The 19,561-nt window shown below is 34.9% G+C and overlaps 1 pseudogene; it reads right to left on the bottom strand.

Annotated features, from left to right (window-relative positions):
- Positions 1–634: 634 nt before the first annotated feature.
- The window catches only part of LOC107667048 (uncharacterized protein C3orf67-like), a 20,685-nt pseudogene continuing 1,758 nt past the window's right edge, over positions 635–19,561 (bottom strand).

The raw sequence follows: 19,561 nt of genomic DNA, 5'->3' as shown, positions 1-19,561 counted from the left end.
AGTCGATAACCAACCTCTTGAACATTTGGTGCCGAGGTGGGTTTCTCCAAACTTTCTGACTGTCTGGATTCGCGATATGACGGAAAGGCGAAGGCGAACTCATTAAAAATACTATATAAAATCACATTTAGTAACATATTTGAGTAGTGGCTTAACTTGAACGACTTTCTCGCCATTATAGATGTTTACTTCCTAGTGATTCTACCTGTCAAATGACGTAAAGGAGTAACTGGCGTATGATTGGCCGATCGTGTGGCAACGCGATGACTTCCGTCAACAGTATACTGTAGGATCACTTTAAAAAGTGAGATTAATTTAAAACCTGTGAATTGAATTATATAGCAGATATTCTATCATTTTAGTTCGTTTTACATATTGTCTAGGAACAATTTTATAAGTTTGAATAAAAAAAGTTAGGAGGGCTAATAAACACTGAAATGGATTCCACAATATGAGTTTATTTCTTGCTTACTGAAAACGTAACTTCTGTTATGAGCTCAAACAAGCTTGAATGTGAATTTATTACTAAAAACTAATACATTACATTAGAAAGAGTTACAAAAAAATACACTTTAAATCCTAAATTTCCATTAAAACCATTAAATGTTATGAAGGACAACACGCTTCAACTAATCCATACATGTAAATGGCTGTATTGAATAACATGGTTGTAGATGTAACTCATCTCGGGATCAGAGCAGTTCATAATATTTCCCAGATTGTGGATCAAAGTAACAGTTGAGGCAGGGATCATACATTAAATTGAGAAACTCTTCTTCTCCACTGATGTTGTGTGTTGTGCAACGTAGACCCTGTGGATACTGGATAGCATAGAGAAAAAAGTTATGATATATATATATATATATATATATATATATATTGCAATTGTTTTGTGTTTCAAAACTGATTTCAGTAAAAGCCATTCAGTAGCTTCTAATTGGCAATTTAACCGAAAGTTTGCATTTCACATAGTGACAATTTACCCCATAAACTGTTCATAGAATCTTGCAGTAACAGTTAATATGTTTTCTAACAAAGACTTTAAAAAATAAATCTGCCTTTAGAAATACTCAATATCTTGAAAACCCTGATAACTTGCCCCCGTCTCGCCTACAGTTTAAGAGTCTTGTCACAGAAATATCACTGTGGGTTTTAGATGAAGAAGGAAAAATCAATCATGAATGTAATTGTACCAGTTCTTCTCCATCCAAGAGAAAACTAGATCATGATTTATTTTAAGCAACAAAGGGTTGAGAATATGAGCCCAGGATGGGGATTTTTCTGGTGTCATACCTCTGGGTGAGACCTTGCCGTGGTCTCCTTTCCCATCTGCCATCTGTTGATTTGGATGAACTATCGGAGGGCTGAGGACATCCATCCATTCTCTACAAGAGGGTTAAACCATATAGTCAATTCAAATATAGTGTATAAATATATATATTTTTTTCATTTAAAAATTGGGAGCCTGGGTTTTAATGGTCCTAAAAATATACTTTCTTCTGCCTTAAAGGTCACATATTGTACACCTTTCTGGAGTTTTATTTTAACAGGTCGGCCGATCTGGTTTCGTGGTTAAAGTTAACCTTTTCGACATGTTTCCATGTTGTTGCTCAGCAATAGCATGGACGCGATGTTGTCTGGGGGTTTGGCAAAAGGAGAGTGGGACGGTGGGCGGTGCTCGGGGTGGTGACTGAAGGCGGTGACTGTGTAGTTCTGACGTCAACTTTTTACGGAAGTCACAACGGTTCGTGAAAAATCAGCTACTTTATACAGGCTGTGTGCATTTTGCTGTGGACTGACTGTTTTGAAACTTATATAAATAGCCCCTAGACCTATGATTTATAGTTTAATTATACTAAAGCTTCTAGAATCATACGAAGCTGCATCAAAGCCCATTTTCGAAATTCCTGCTCTGTCGCTAACATGTTACCTCTTGTTGTGAATGAAAGACCCCCCCTTCTGCATGTCTCTCTCTTTCATATTATCTCATTTACTTTCATATTCCCTCCTCTTTTTAACGCATGATGTGGTGTTGACGGACAGGCTCCGTGGTGAGACGGGAGGGAGGTGGATGATGACCTCCCAGCGAGCTCTGCTGCAGCGGTGACAGCTAGGTGACACATGCAAGCCTCTGAGCACATGCATAACTCCTGCTTATTCATTGTCCCTGACAACCATGCTTAATTAATCACCGAGGCGTGGCAGTGTGGGCAGCTTCCCTTGACAGGAAAAGTTCTGCGTAGGAAACTAGCCATAGTTATGCTGTGTGTACAAAAACATTAACATATTAACACAGCTCCATAAATTATTTTTGGTCGGTTAATTTATATTTAAAGGTCTACTTATAAACAGTCATTATGCAGAATCAGTTTCTTCCTAAACAGTGTTTAATTATTGCAGTGTAGATTTTCTTTATTTATTTGTATCTTCTTAATGTATTATTTATATACTGCTACTACTACTACTACTAATAATGTTATAATAATGTTATAATAATTCTGTTTATGCAATTCATAAATTACTGATGCTAAAAATACAATAATAATAATTATTATTGTTATTATTATCATTATATTTTTACTACTACTATTAATAATAATAATAAATATTTTATTTGATATAATAATAAATATTTTATCATCATTATCATGATCATTTGTCATACAGTTGTAATTATTATTATTAGTAGTATATAAATATTATATAAACAGTTATATTTATTAACCAATATTTATTAAACATTTTAACTTATTATTATTATTGATTTTTACCTGATTATTTATTCATATACTGCTGCTACTGATAATTATTGTTATTATGATTAAACTATATTTTAAATAATAACATTAATGGTGTATATAAATATTATATAAACAAAAAGTTATTAAATGATGATGATGATTATTATATTTAATATATTACTAACGTCAAAAACTAAGGAAAAGAATGAGACGACAAAAAGAAATAAGGTGCTCCGTTAGGTAGACAGTTTGGAAGCTTTGTCATGAATTGAATGGCAAACAAATCTTTTGAAGGCTGGCATAAAATTTTGTGGAGCACACCACCTGCTCTCTTTTTATGCTTTGATGTTCAAAAGTTCTTTTTAGTATCCTGGAACCACTGGATACAATTGTCAATGGAAACTTCAAAATGTTCAGTGCCCAAGCTATCCCTATCACATTTTCTTACCACTTTTCAGAAGTCCAAATTATTGAACGTGCATGGGCCTGAGGGCTGACAAGAGTTCTCTTATGAACTCGCATGATAAAGTTCTGAAATTACTCATTCATGTCTGAGCCTCAGCACTTAAGATACTGACAGGCTTAGCATAATGGCTTAGAGTTATGCCTCACAGACTTAGAGAGGCTAAAAATACTGTATTTTTCTCTTACCTGGGATTAGAGTGAAGAAGAGGGTTCATTTCGTTCTGATAGTGCTGGCCTTGATCCACTGGCTGTGAAGCACAGAGAGAATAAGCACTGTATATTTATAATCTGGTTCAGGGGCCATGTCGGCCCACTATTAGCTCCAGTCTAGTATATAGGAAAAAATAATATGTTCTGGATAACTGCATTCCTTACTGTAAAATAATGATTTAAGCCTTTATAGTTTGGAGCAGTGGTTCTCAACCGGTGGACCGTGAATCAAAACTGAGTTGCAGGTCTGTTCTGATAGAGTCTAATACTAATGCTGTTCCATCAGCTGAAAAAAAAAATGTTTAGAAAGCGATTCCACTGATATCATTCCTCAGTGACATTATTGTTATAGGCGTGGTGTGGATTCTGCTATTTTTATTTTTTTTTTAATTCAGAATGATTTTTAAAACTATATCTTTGAATATAAAATTTGACATTTTTCTTTTACTTCTGCATGATAAATGATTTGTTAGGTGTCGTTCCACCACTTGATGTCTAATATGTAAAATCTGGTTCCTGAGCCACAACTAGAAGCACTTAATTATTGTGCATGTTCTTCTCGCCTCATGGTGGCAGTATTGCTGTGTTTTCACAGTTTTACTGTCCACTAATTTGCAGTTTCTCAATACCAGGCGCACCAGGCATGATTAGCAGTTGCAGCATATCTATCTAATCAACAGACAACAACACCATCAACAACTGATGGATAGGGTCTGACATTGAAACGCCATGGGAGTTTATTTCACTCTAATTAGTGGGGTTTTTATATAAACTGTTTGATTGCCCTTCTTTATAGGAAAACAGTTTTAATATTCTCTCTATTATTTGCCTGCTAGCTACAGTTCATCCATACAAAGCACTCTGTAACCGAGGAGCCTAATAATGAAGAAGGAATTCAGGCCTTCCTGCGCTGTGCTCAAGTGTGGCAATGTGCTTGACTTATGTAATTATAACTGCCATAAATGTCTGTGCAGTGTATGTGTGTGTGGTTTGTAAGCCCACCAAAGGAATACACTGAGTCCAGGTTGAGGTGTCATCGCTGCTTGCACTCAGACTTATGCTGCAGTGGTGAACCTGACAGAAGATAAAATAGTGTTTATTTACTGGTATTGTGTTTTTATATTCTGACTCACAACACCTGGAAAGAACATGAGTGTCATATGCATCAAGTCAGAAATATTTTATTATCTATGTTGAATGCTCAATGTTTTTTTTTTTTTTTATATATATATTTTATATTTATATTTTTTCAGGATTCTTTAAAAAACAGAAAGTTTAAAAGAACAAAATATTTCAAAAGATTAAAAATAGAAATCTTTCCAAATGTTATAAATCTGTATATATAAATTTACTGTCACTTGATCAATTTTGCATCCTTACAACCTTATATATATATATACAGTGGTCAAAAATACTGTAAAATTGCAAAATGTTAGTGCAGTCTAAAGCAGCCATTACTCCCATTTTACTGTCACGTGATAAATGTTGAAAACACTTGTGCTGCTCAATATTTTGTGATAACTTTTTCAGGATTACTTAAAAGAATAGAAAGTTCAAAAGAACAATTGTATAACATATAAATCTTTCGTAAGCTCAAAAATGTCTTTATTGTCAGTTCGATCAATTTATTGCATCCTTACTGAATAAAAGTGTTAATTTCTTAAAAAAAATAAAATCCTACTGACCCCATACTACTGTACAGTAGTATGTACATTAAAATATTTCAAATATTTATATTAAAATATATAAAAAAAAATAAATAAATATGTGTAACATAGCTGTATATAATTTCTTCAATACTTTCTTGTTTTGATTTAGGCTGAAATATGAATATGAATTTCCTACCTGTGATGCACTAAGGCCCGGGCCGCCCATGTCTCCGTCTCCTTCTTCCTCCTGCTCTCTCTTCAAACTGGCCAACATTCGCAGCTCATCTTCCTCATCCTCTTCGTCTTGACTTCTCCTCAGATCACACCTGCTGGAGCCCACAGGTTGAACCCTCTCATCGATACTCACCTGTAAAGCCCAAAAATCTCATTACTTCATCAGAGCCACTTTGTAATGAGACAGATCGTTACTGGGTATAGCTAATTAGCAAGCAATCAATCAAAGCTTGCAAGTTAATTGGCACCCCCATTAAGGCCAAGACATCAGCAGGGATGGCTGCCTGCTGCTTAGAAATCCACTTACTGTATATAAGGTCCAACCTGGATCTATGAGCAACCTTCCAGATAAGCTTAACAAACTTCACCAGCATCAAAGATACGTGCCATGTTTAAATGGGGAAAGTAGTGTTATGGGGCATCCGTAATGATCCTCAGTAATTCCCACATCAAACTCCATTTAAAGCATTTAGTTAATGACCGTTTCAGACCTGTGGTGAGAGTCTGCGGTAGTTGTGCTAAATGCTTGGACCCGTTTTAGTCCAAACATATTCCAACCTCTAAGAGAGGAAAGAACACTAATGAGTTCTCTTTGATATCCCAGTTGTTTTTCCTAGTAAACAATGAGATGAAATGGAGAGTAAATGGAGACTTTGCTGAAAGCTAACGCTTCTCAAGTTTATCGAACAATTCTGTCATTTTGATATTCTAATATTTTGAAGAATGTTTCAGCTGTTTTTGTCCATACAGTTGAAGTCAAAAACAATACTGTTCCCCATTGACTTTAATTGTATGGACAAGACAGGAAAATTGTATGGATATTCTTCAGAATATCTTCTTTTGTGTAGATTTTTCTTACATGCATCTGTAGTGATAGGGGGAGTAGGTTATTTCTGTGTACATGATTATTTCATTTTATTTATTTATTATCATCTTTTGCGTCTTGCAGAAGAAAGAAATTCATACAGCTTTGGAACGACATATCAGGTAAATGTATTAAATGTACATTTTCAATTTGGGGTGAATTATCCCTTTCACATAAAACTAAAATGCAATGTACATGATTGTGTACACACTGAAAAAAAATTTGGAGTAGGATTTACTTTGAAACCATTTTTATTCAGAAATTGCTATTAAATTTCACAAATAATTACAAAACAATGGCACATTTAAACATGAAATGTAGAAGTTAAAAGACAGAAATAGTCATTTCCTGTAAAACATACTCCAATAATCTTTGCTTTATTTACAATGATTTTTTATTGTCTTTGCAATGTAAACATCACATTAGGTTTTGACTGTGTGTGAAGAATGATCTCATTTGTGTCATAAGCTAAGAAAGAGCAACCTCTGATCAATAGAATTTTCTGCTGGGAGTTCAAAACCACAGAAAATATTTTTTATAAATCACGAAGACAAAAGAACACTATGTCCAAGCCATTTGCAAAATTTTGCCATTTGCAATTTCCAAATGCATCAGAGATGCAAGGGCACAACCCACTCCCCTCAGTCTGAATGGATTCAGATTAAAATATCCAGCCTCTCGGGAAGATAAGAACCACACCAGTTCTGAAATTACAATAAGAACAGAGGCCCTCATAAACAAGCCACTCTGCTGGAGTGCACCAATTCAGCTGAAGTATGTGCTCGATTTGATCCCCTCTAACCCTGCATGCTTGCTACGGTTAAAAAACATTTCATCCACATGAACACAAGGCCATGTGATTGGTGTGGGTTCACTCCACAAAACCTAAGTGCTTGCTATATTTTGAGGGTCGTTTCTCTATCTTACATAAATTATGCTTGCATATTTCTCTCCTGATTCAGATGTGATGACTTTTTCATTTGAGAAAGCAATTTTATGAATAGAAGATTTGTATTTTGGATGGAATTTGTGTGGTTTATGGTGTTATTTTTATCAGCTGTTTATACTATTTTGAGGGTCGTTTCTCTGTCTTACATAAATTATGCTTGCAACTTTGTGCTGATTACTCGAAGGGATAATTCTGTCATCGTTTACTCACCGTGATGTTGTTCCAAACCTGCATGACTTTCTTTCTTCTGCTGAACACATAAGAAAATGTTTGGAAAAATGCTGGCATCCAAACAACATTGGGCCCCATTGACTTTCATTGTATTGAGATTAATCATTTAAAAAAAAAAATCTTATTTTGTCTTGATTTTTGCTTGCATGCATATGAATTACTTATTTAATTTAATTACAATTTTTTTATTTTATTTTACCCATTTGACTTTCATTGTATGGACAAAAACAATAAGACAATCTTAAAAAAAACAGAAGAAATCCATACAGGCTTAAAAGGACACGAGGGTAATTAAATGATAATAGAATTTTCTTTTTTTATCCCTTCAAAAGGTAAACTGGCTTACCTTTTGGAGGCCAGAATTCTTCAGTGAAATCTCTCGCACAGATGCTCTGTTGATAGATATCCTGGTATCAGCTTCGGACCGATCCAGTCTGCTCCCTTGTCTGGTATTGGGTGAGAGGCAGCAGGTTGGTGCTATTCGCATGGGTTCATGCCTCTTTGGTCCTTCAGAGACATGCTGGACTGTGGAAGCTTGAGTCTTAATTGGCTCAGAAGAGAACTTGGGTAGGACTGTGTATTTTTGTACTGAAGGAGGTGATGACTGGGGGAGCAGTAATGGAATGGACTGCACATCTCAGAAGGAACTCGGTATGTATTTCATCCTGTGAAGCAAAAAGAAGTAATTGGTGTTAGAAATAGATTGTATGAAATAACTAAATTTTTACTTTTTTTTTTTTGAAGAAAGTCATGAAATGGTTGATGTGTAGTGGGTTGTTGCTAGGGTTGTTACTAGGTGATAGCTTATTAGTCTTTATTATATTCTAGTTGCCTTCTCTGTAAATCTATTAGATTTTCTGCTTGTTTTTGGCTGTAACACAAAGGACTTAGTTCACACAAAAATGAAAATTTAGTGAAGATTTGCTCACCCTCATGCCATCCAAGATGTAATGCTATAAAATCCTGTTCTGATGAAGAAACAGACTCATCTACATCACTTGCTCACCAAATGGATCCTCTGCAGTGAATGGGTGCCATCAGAATGAGAGTCCAAACAGCTGATAAAAACACAACAATAATCCACAAGTAATATACGTGATACCAGTCCGTCAATTAATGTCTTGTGAAGTGAAAAGCTGCATGTTTGTACAAAACAAAACACAACATTAAGATGCTGTAGCTTCTGGCCAAAATAGTCCATAATCCATAATAACGCTTCTTCCAGTGAAAACGCCCATCCTCTGTAGTCTTCTCACATCAAATCCAACGACATATTTGTTTAAAATTCTTTTAGACTGCTTTCACTTGTAAACAGTGCTTGATCTGTGCATATTTCTCTCCTGATTCAGATGTGACGACTTTTTTCATTTGAGAAAGCAATTTAATGAATAGAAGATTTGTATTTTAGATGGAAGTTGTGTGGATTATTGTGTTATTTTTTCAGCAGTTTATACTCTCTGATGGCACCCATTCACTGCCAAATAATGCAACATTTCTCCAAATCTGTTCTGATGAAGAAACAAACTCATCTACATCTTTGATGGCTTGAAGGTGAGTAAATTCTCAGCAAATTTGTATTTTTGGGTGAACTATTCCTTTAAGGAATAGTTGTTTTTGTCTCTCTTTCTTTTTCAAATAAACTTCCTTAGCAAGCATCACTAATTATGACATATCGAAATTAATAACGCCACTATGCTCAATTATTTTCTTTCAGTTTGGGCCATTAACACAAGGAAGGAAATCCGTTAATATATAAAAATTCCCCCTAAAACTACAAATATTAAATTTATCAACAAACTTGCGATGGAGTCATAAAGAGAATGATGAAATCTCTTGCAAGGGTCTCGGAGCCACGAACGCCGACGCTGTCACAGATGAAACGCCTTAATAGCCACGACGCGAGACAGTCTGGCGCGGGCAGAGTAACATCAGAGTTACCTGTAATTAATCAGGGTGACACTGTGCCTAGAAAGTTGTCTGTCTCTGCTCTGTTTTGGAAAAGATAAGGTCTTTAAACTAGTGAGGCTTTGATCTACACTAATGGTCTTAAACAGCAAGCTTCACACTAATGATGACAAGCTCACTAAAAGGGCACGGCCAGCCAAGCCATCAGATCAGCCAAAGTTTTTGTCTCCTTTCTTTCCATCTTCATATCCCCTGAAGGGACCAGTTTTAATATTTCAGCTTTTTAATTTTTTTTGGTTTAAAAAAAAGTGTCATCTCCTCTCACTATGTGAAATGCTGACATTCGGTAAACACACATCAGTCTGGCGCGGCCCTATATCTATTTGCAATGAATTTATTTAAACTGGGCAGGTTATCTACGAAACTCAATGTGTTTAGTAGTTATTAAGCTGTGTTGCAGATGAGTTTCAATATGTTGCTGCTTCATCTGTCTTCCGATGACAACTCTGTGGCATTAATGAAAGTCATTCGGCGAATATAATCACCTCTGCTTCTAGTGGAAATGATTTACACAGGTGCAAGTTATATAGGTACAAAATAAACATAATGTTCAGAATACTCAGACAAGTCATTATTTATTTTTTTCATCTCCCATTAGTAATAGACAAATGCAGACATCTACTTTTTTGAGAATGCAGATGAAAAACAAAAAATGCCATGAAAAGGGAATTTATCAAGGGCGGGGACGGAAGGGGAAATAAACAACAAATAAAACTTTGTTGTGTCAGCGGTATCAATCAAAAATCTCTAATTAAGTGCAGCAGAACATATGTATGCCAAAGATGAGACTGATTTCCCAGGAGGAGATGAAACAGACTGCGAATAATGAATGATGTTCCTCTCAGTGGACGCAGAACCTAAGAGCACGGTGGAGCTCGATGCCGTCTCGTGAACTGAACTGAAGAAAACTGATGGTTTTCTTCATGCATTTAGCTGAATGGCAGGGCCCCTGAGGGCCTCAATCAGGTTGTGTGTGTATGTATCATTAACAGATGACTCCACTAGATCGCATTTCCTTTAGAGAGAACTTGAAAAGAAAACAATGCAGGCAACATGTGTTAAGGAGATGGGGAATTGTTGCTGTTGTAGTGTTTGCATATTTCTACAGTACAAGCATCTGTTGCGATAAAGGAGAATTGATTATTTTGACAGGTGTCTCAACAAAAGTGTATAATTTTAACAAAATTAAAGGATAAACAAAATGTAAAGTACCTTTGGATATAAACATTGCTTATTTAATTGAATTTTATTTTATTGCTTAAAACTTACTTTTGTTGTAAGGATATTTTTTATTTTATTTTATTTTTACTTTAATTGTGAGGACATTTTCAAAACATCTTTTATGTTCCAAAGAAGAAAGAGATGCATGCTGGTTTGGAAACACATCAGGGTGAGTAAACGATGAGAAAAATATCTTTTATATTAAACGGTTTGAAAAATACTTTCATTGTAATGTTCTTTTTTGCTTTACAGAAGAAAAAATGCATGCTGGTTTAAAACAGCATGAAAATGAGTACACAGTGACAGCATTGTCATTTATTTTCTTTATGTTGAAATACTTTTTTTCAATTTTGTGTTTTGTTTTGTTTTTTGTTTTGACTTCATTAAAAATAAAAATCTTCAATATTACTGTGACCCAACATAGTACACACAGTTTAGAAAATGGATAGATGGATGAAATAAAATGTTATTAAAATTATTTCAATCAAATGTATTATTATTATTATTATTATAAATTAAATGACTGCTAAAAATCCCAACTTAAAAAAAAAAGAAAATAAGGCATCATCCATGCCAAAGTGCACCCATTCTGTAAAAAAAGCACAACTGAAAATAAGGTCCGATGGTAATAATGTTGAGAAAACAATTTGTACTTGTTTCTGTTTCTTCAACTGACTTACCGTTTCTATAAAGATCAATAATAGACATCTAATTACTAAACATAATGTTTAGTCTTTCATTTTTTATAGCGGCACTCGTGTTTCTCGCCTGCGTTCATTTTAATGAGCATATGCAAATAAGTGCAGAAGCAGAATCCTTAAATACTGAGATGAATTCTACTACGCTTGCCAACTGAGAGTAGGAATTTATAGGACTCGTCCAACCTCTTTCATTTGATAACTGCAGCATTATGCTTTAATTACACCAACTTATATTCCTCATGAAATAGTAATGCCATCCGACTGATCCAATCTGACAGAAACTATGCATTTTCTCTTAGTGATTTCATATGAAGATCTGTCTACAGTAGGACAAGACTAAGAGCTTACTTAATTTTTATGTCTATTTTGTACACAGTTTATCACAATTTAGCTCTAATTATCTGTTGTGCAGCTCTACTAGCCACTTGATAGCCCAATAGAGTAAACACTTAAATTACTTTAGCAACATTCTGAATGTCCTCAAATCTGTTAATTGGATGTGAGAAGCAAGTCTCAAGTCCTGCTAAATCAATTAATGTCAAAGCCATAAATGTATTGCTGTCTCTGCATGTTAAAGTGTGTGTATGTTGTCTGCGTGCCATACCTCTTCACTCTCACTACCGACAAAATCATCCTCCAGACGTGCATCTTTGTGCTCTCCTTCTGTTACCAGCTTGTGACCTTTAAGGCCAAAGGTCAAATCCTGAACAGGGTTGCTGCTAGCCTGATTCCGTCTGGCTGAGTGAGGGCATGAGGAGAAAGTGAAGACTTCCTCTTCGTATTCCTCATCGCAGAGAGAGCGCTCAGTTTCTGTGTCACAAAGGTCAGCATCATCTGTAGTCAGCAGACGCTCTGGAGGTGAAGCAGTGCATGGAGGCTTGAAGGCTGACCCAGATGTATCCGCACTAGAAGCACAGTCTGCAGAAATAAGACAGGAAGATTTACAGGTAATATCACCATTTGTTGCCATTTAAAATGTGCTGTACTTTGTATATGTTAGTATTTTGTCTTGTTTTTAAATGCTGTCTGGCTTTATTTTGACTGACTGACAAGTCTTAGGCCACACATACAAATGTATAAATATCTGTGTACTATATAAACAAACACAAAGTGGCATTTACAGTATTTAAATGAAATTTGAAAAATGTTTAATCAACAATTTTACAAAAGAAGTTTGATAAAACAATATTTTACGAAACGAAATTAAGACAAAAAATATTTGGACACTGTCTAGTTGTAAAGGCAAGTATAATGCACTGAAATTCATATATTTGTGTGCCTAAGTATCAAAAATTGTCCCAATATTTTTTTGGCAACTGTATTCACCACCATTCAACAGTTTAGGGGTCAGTAATTTATTTATTTATTTTTAAGAAATTACTACTTTTATTCATTAAGAACACATTAAAATTATCAAAAATGACAGTAAAGATGTTTACATTGTTATTAAAAATAAATAAATGTTGTTCTTTTGAATTTTCACACTGTTTCCACAAAAATATTGAGTGGCACGACTGTTTTCAACATTGATAATGCTAAACAACAAATCAGCATTTAGAATGATTTCTAAAGGACCATGTGACACTGAAGACTGTGGAGTAGTGATGCTAAAAATTCAGCTTTGCCATCTCAAGAATAAATTAGATTTGAAAATATATTAAAATATTAAATGGTTATTCAAATTATAATATTATTTCACAAAAATATTGCTTTACTGCATTTTGATCAAATAAAATGTATGCAGCCTAGGTGAGCAAAAAAAAAGACTTATTTTAAAAACATTTAAAAAAAGACACCAAATCTTTAAACGGGAATGTAAATATAATTTTAGAACTTTTTTTAACACTTACATTGGCAGTAACAGTAGAGAGGATACATAAAATCATTTAAGGAGAGAGATTTTGCTTTTGTTTATTTGCCAAAGTGCACCGTTTCTGTAAAAAAAAAGCTCTGTTGAAAAAAAGGCCTGAGGTAATAATGTTGAGAAAACAATTTCTCTTCAACAGTTTCTCTTTCTTCCACTGGCTTACTGTTTCCATAAAGATCAATAATGGAGATCTAATTACTAAACATAATGTTTTATCTTTCATTTTTTATAGCGGCACTCGTGTTTCTTGCCTGCGTTCATTTTAATGAGCATATGCAAATAAGTGCAGAAGCAGAATCCTTGAAGATTGAGATGAATTCTACTACGCTTGCCAACTGAGGGCGAGTAGGAATTTATAGGACTCGTCCAACCTCTTTCATTTGATAACTGCAGTATTATGCTTTAATTATGCCTTAAAATATACATAAATGGGGGAGATGCGTTGAAACGATATTTTAAAGATGTAGATGGCAGGAATTTACATCTGCGGTCCTAAGAGAATAACGGAAAAATAGCATTAACTTGTTGTGTGTGTGTGTGTATGGGTTCAGGAATGGGGGAAAGGGTGGGGGGACTTTCTTGCTTTCCCACTGACACAAAAATAGCATCATTAGTAGATAGGAGCAATGGTACAGTAAGATCATAATTCAGACGGGGCGATGTGTGCCTGTGGGGTCTGCATGCCCTCATACTAAAGAGAAGACACCCAGAGAGCAGGGAGCAAAAGACACCGCAGAGACCAAGTGATGAATTTGCCGTATGAGCGTACAGCGCTTTGATCTACTTCAGCAAAATGCACAGCAGCAAAAAGTCTAAACCGCTGTGAAGTTGTGTGAACTGTGAACCTAAGCTGTACTTTCTCATACTTGGAGATAAGGACAAAGAAAGGGCATTGGAGACCCGAACAAATTGTTTTGTGCTTTAAATTACTCTGGCTGATGACTGTCATCGTCCACCACAAATGCACAGGGCATTTTGACGACACTACATTTGCCATAATGTCATGTGAACTATTAGATAAATGCATTTAGATTCATGTTGTAATATTACAGCAAATATTTTTTTATTGCTCTGTGGTTGCTCTTTTATAGCTCATAAGACTTCTCAGCTATGTTTCATTTAAAGGAATAGTTCACCCAAAAATGACAATTTGCTAAAACAATATACTCCGCCTCAGGCCATTCAAGATATAGATGAGCTTGTTTCTTTATTGGAGCAGATTTAAAAAAAATTTAGCATTTTATCACTTGCTCACCAATGGATAATTTGCAGTGAATGGGTGCCGTCAGAATGAGAGTCCAACAGCTATGTGCTTGTAAGAATAAAATCCATCATTTGGTGTTTTAACTTTAAACTTCATCATTCATGGCCAAAATACCAGTCCATAATTTATAACAATGCTTCCTCCAGTGAAAAAGTCCATCTTCTGAAAAATCCACCCACATATTTGCTTAGAACGGTTTGGACTGTTTTCCTTTGTAAACAGTGCTTAATCTGTGCATATTTCTTTCCTGAATCAGATGAGATTACTTTTTCCCTGGACAAAGCAATGTTATGGACAGTGGGACTCATATTTTAGCTGGAAGCAACAGTTTGAAGTTAAAACACCTTAATGATGGATTTGTTTACTACAAACACTCATCTTTTTGCTTTACAAGATGTTAACTTGTTGTGGATTACTTGAGGATTATTGTGATGCTTGGACTCTCATTCTTGGTGAGGAAGTAGTGTAATGATATTTGTTTCCATATCTGTTCCAATGAAGAAACAAACTCTTAGGTGGCCTAAGGGTGAGTAAATTTTCAGCAAATTTTTATTATTGGATGAACTGTGCAAAGACTTTCTGAGATCACCGAAGTCTTTTTCACATCACAAGCTAGATACTTCACCCATCTCCATTTTTTTCTCTATTTAGTCTTATTGTTGTCCAACTAAGATACAAAGACCTCATTTGTGATTTCCTTTCCTATGGGTTGTTTTGAACGGCCTGTGTTTTGTTCTGTTTGTTTTGCTCACATGCATGGATCATAAAGACATTATCGGCTAAACAACTGATTACATATTAAAATGAAATATGAAAACAGCAACATAATAGCCATGTCAGATAAAGTGATGTAAAGGCTCTATTAAGCTCTTCACAGAGTAGTGTTTCATCTAATTAAAGCATGCAGGCTCACAGAGCGCCTCTCAAGGGCTGCCTTCTCTCTTGCCATTCTGAGGGATTTAGCATATTTTGATTCCTGGCACGTTTTTGAACAGGCTTATATTGTAATCACCTTTTCTAATTGCCCACGGTGCAAGCTTGCCTGAACCCCAGAGACTTCTTTCTGACCTACACAGTGTACTTAATGTCCCATTACCACAAACAAACTCTCTTTCCTCTGCTAAAGGGAAGTTCGAGTTAGACCTACTCCGCAGGAAAGGATTGCTCACGTGGAACAACTGCTCATGTTCTCTGTGTCGGCGTCGAGACAGGTTCCAGTATCGCTCATTTGGAAGGTTTGGTTTGCTAGACCTTTGATCAAATCACCTTTATTTATATAGAGCTTTATACAATGGAGATTGTTTCAAAGCAGCTTCACATACAGAATTAAACAGAAAAGCAAAAGAATCAATGATGCCAACTTCATAAAATATGGGACAAATTAAAATTCTGCTAAAGACAATAGTGTCATTTTGCAGCTCCAGTCAGTTCAGTGTTGATTCAGTTTAGTTTGGCTAAATTTATGAATTAATTTGATTCAGCTATAAAGCAGCTCTACAGGAGACAATGGTGTCATTTTTCAGCCCAGTTCAGTTTTGTTCTCATCTGATTGTATTGCCCATCACGTGAAAATCATATGTGTGATCACTAAAATATAAATAGACCACAGCACAATTCGTACAGTTTGAGGTATCATTACAGTATGTCTGTAGCAAAACAGTTTGGATTTTTGTTCACTGATATATGAGTCATAATAATAGTGGTGGTTGCCATAGTAAGAACCACCAGAAAGACTTATACAGTGAGCAACACATAGTAATTACTTACCTCGTAGAATTGGATCGGTTAATTTGTCTTCTACTGGTAAGTCAGAGCCCATAGTTTGAAGTGAGGATAATGCAATTTTTCCTTGAAGCTCAGGTCTCTCTGGGTTCAGGCTAATTTTGCCACCTTCTTTATCTTTGAGAGTACATATGAGACCAAAATAAAATACAATGACTTTGTAATAGCAGACTTCAAAAGTCAACAAGGAATTAATTTCAAGAGAACTCGTGGCATGAATCTCTAGGGGGAAAGTCATCTGTCTGATTAACATTTTTTTTTTAAAACAAGTGCAAGATTTTGATGGCCAGAGGCACAATATCAGTACTGAGCACATGAAAAGTCCTGTTTTAATGAATATTCAATAAATAAATTAATTAAATACAAATTATTTGTACAATGACAGTATGAACATACTTAAACTGACTGACATAAATAAATCCTATCATTTACTGAATATATATCATTCAAAAGTTTGGGGTCAGTATGATTTAAAAACAATTTGGAAAGATAATTTGATTAAAGGTGACAGTAAAGACTTTTACAATGCTACAAAAAAAATATATTTCAAGTAAATGCTGTTTTTTTTTTACTTTCTATTCATCAAAGAATCTTGAAAATGTATCACAGTTTCCATAAAAATTCTAAGAAGCACAACTGCACAACTTTAATAGCATTTTAGAATGTTTTCTGAAGGATCATGTGACACTGAAGACTGGACTAATGGCTGCTGAAAACAATTATTTGCAATAGTAATAATATTTCACAATATTACTGTTTTATTGTATTTTTGATCAAATAAATGCAGCATTGGTGAGCATAAGAGGCTTTCAAAAAAATGTGAAAGTCTTAATGACACCAAACTTTTGAACAATAGTGTATAATATATACAGTGTATTTAATAAACTCACCTGTGTTTGATTTTTCTCTCCTCACATTCTGGATTCTCTGTGGTCTCCTAGAGCCAATTTTCTCAGCGGATGGCCTTTCAAGTGGAGGTCGTGGCTGTACATTTTCAGTTCTGCCTATATTCGGAAACATAATACAGTACTAAAAAGATTGCTTTACCCAAACTACATTCCTTCTGAAATCTAATTTTTGTACCAACATTTTAATTAACCTCAAAATATACTAGATAATGTTATGTGTCAAGAAAATAAATGAATGTGTATTTGCCTGACGGTATGTTGAGGCTCAGTTCAGACTTGGTTCTTTCTTCTTTCCTGTTTGCAGATGAGCTGCTCTTCCTGGCAGTGAGCGGAGGGGGTCCGATAACTTTTGACCCGAAAGCAATATGGGACGAGTCCCGTGGTGTAGGACCCCTTGTGATGGATGCTTTGACACCACCTGTCTCTTCTAGTAAACAGACATGCGTAAAACATTTACAAAAGCTTAGCTGATATAACCCTATAAAGCCCACATTTATATTTGATATGCAGATTTCTAAGGCTTCTAAATTATATAAAATATAATACAATAAGTTTTAAATTGTAAGTAATATTTCAAAGCTACAGAGGCTTGGTTATAAAACTAAGCATTTAAATATCATCTTACTAAGAAATATTATTGGGCGAAATATAGTGATTACTAATATTTGCATGCTTTTTATGTAAGTAGTTTGCTATACTCTTAAATATTTCACTGATTTACAAGTTATCACAATTTTTTTTCACTTTTTGGCCATATAAATAACAGCAAATGTACCTAATTGCCTATTTTTGCTCAGTTTGGGCCTCTGAATAAATTTGAGGTGTTTTTTTCCCTCTTTTAGTATGAGCTCCATATTCTAACCATATCATACTATATGGGCCATTAAAAGCCTGATGTTTCAAATATGATGCTAAAGAAAAAAACATACTGTACGCGAACTTATTTTTTAGATTTTTTTAAAAAGAAAGAAAGAAAGAAAAACATGGATTGTTTCGGCCCAAATTAATCCCCGAGTATTCTAACATCTGCCATTCCAGTGAAGTGATGATGTATTAAAACACATAATATTTGTATTTAGACTAACAATATCACGACATCCTCTATGACTGTTTTCATGTTCATAATCTTTGTAATTGTGAGGCCCTTGCCATCTGTTGGTTTGCAATTGGCGTATTTTCAATTGTTATTTAGCGTAATGCTGCAAGAAAAAGCAGCGTTAAGGTCATGGCAACCTGGCAACAAAACACAAAATACTGCCATTTGTCATTTCAATATAACAGCCAGCTCAGGATCCAAGGCTGTAAGCTACATCTACATGGTTTCATACACAAGGACCACGGTGTTTTGATACGTTGTTGCTAGGTGATAAAACAGGGAAAAATGATTAATATAGAACGAGAGACTGCGGTCTTTTGTTGCAATATTTGTATATGTAGAAACATTTTATATGATCTCATTACAGTCCAACACCTCTTGTCAGTGACTGACCTCCTGTTATATTAATATCTTGCTAGGGCATTATTTGAGTCTTTTTCGAGAATCTAAGGGTGAGATGACAGCAGTCTGGCACTGTGATATGAGGCCAACAGATGTCTGGATAAATAAAAACTGTAAGAACAGCTATGAAGGTTTCACTGGGCTGGCAGAGTGGACAGGTATGTGACTAAAGAGAGATGATTAGAGCTCTCTTGGCAAGAGGTGTCTCTCGTCAGCAAACTAACAGACAGCAAATAGCAGGAGAGTTCTTCAGGGTCTGACCTTCTGTTTAGCAAAGAACAAAAGGCAAAAACACAAAACTTTGACTCAGTTAAGGAAATGTAAAACTACAAATAGAAACTAAGCAAAGAAGGGATTGGTGTTGAACGATAAAGTAACTGACCGGCGTCTGAGTTTGCAGTCTGTCCCAGTGTCTTCGTGTTCACCAGCTGGACAACATGCTGAACTTCACTTGGAAACTGACAGTTCCTCGGAATCTCTTCTATTGGACCGTAACTTATTTCTAAACCTTGAGTAAAATACAAAAAGTAGAAGGTTTTCAGGCAATGAGAAAACAATGTTGTGAAGATGCTTCACCAAGTAAAGAAACAGATCTAGGCTAAAATGTCAAAAACAGAATATTAAGGCGAAGCATTTGGCACTTTCCATGAATTGTTTAATGTTTATGCTTTTCAACAAATGGTCAGTGAAAAGACGTGCTTAACTTTCAGACATTGAACCAAGGTCAAACAATACATTTTATAAGCTTTTGTGTTTTCTGTGAGATTTGCAGTTTTCTGCAACTCTGTTGTGTGAGTTTGAAAACATTTTATGAATGTTTGAATACAGTTTAACTACAGTTTAATTAATTTAATTATTATTTTTTAAATATTCTTAACATTCATTGTATAATTAATATTAATATAATATAAAGTTTTAAATACATATTTGTTTATAATTTATAATAATATAATAATCATTATTATTATTATTATTATTATTATTATATTTGCAGTTTTCTGCAACGCTGTT

The sequence above is a fragment of the Sinocyclocheilus anshuiensis genome, unplaced genomic scaffold, assembly GCF_001515605.1.
Source record: "Sinocyclocheilus anshuiensis isolate Anshui unplaced genomic scaffold, SAMN03320099.WGS_v1.1 scaffold615, whole genome shotgun sequence".
Taxonomy (NCBI): domain Eukaryota; kingdom Metazoa; phylum Chordata; class Actinopteri; order Cypriniformes; family Cyprinidae; genus Sinocyclocheilus; species Sinocyclocheilus anshuiensis.
This window is presented reverse-complemented; position numbering and strand designations above follow the sequence as displayed.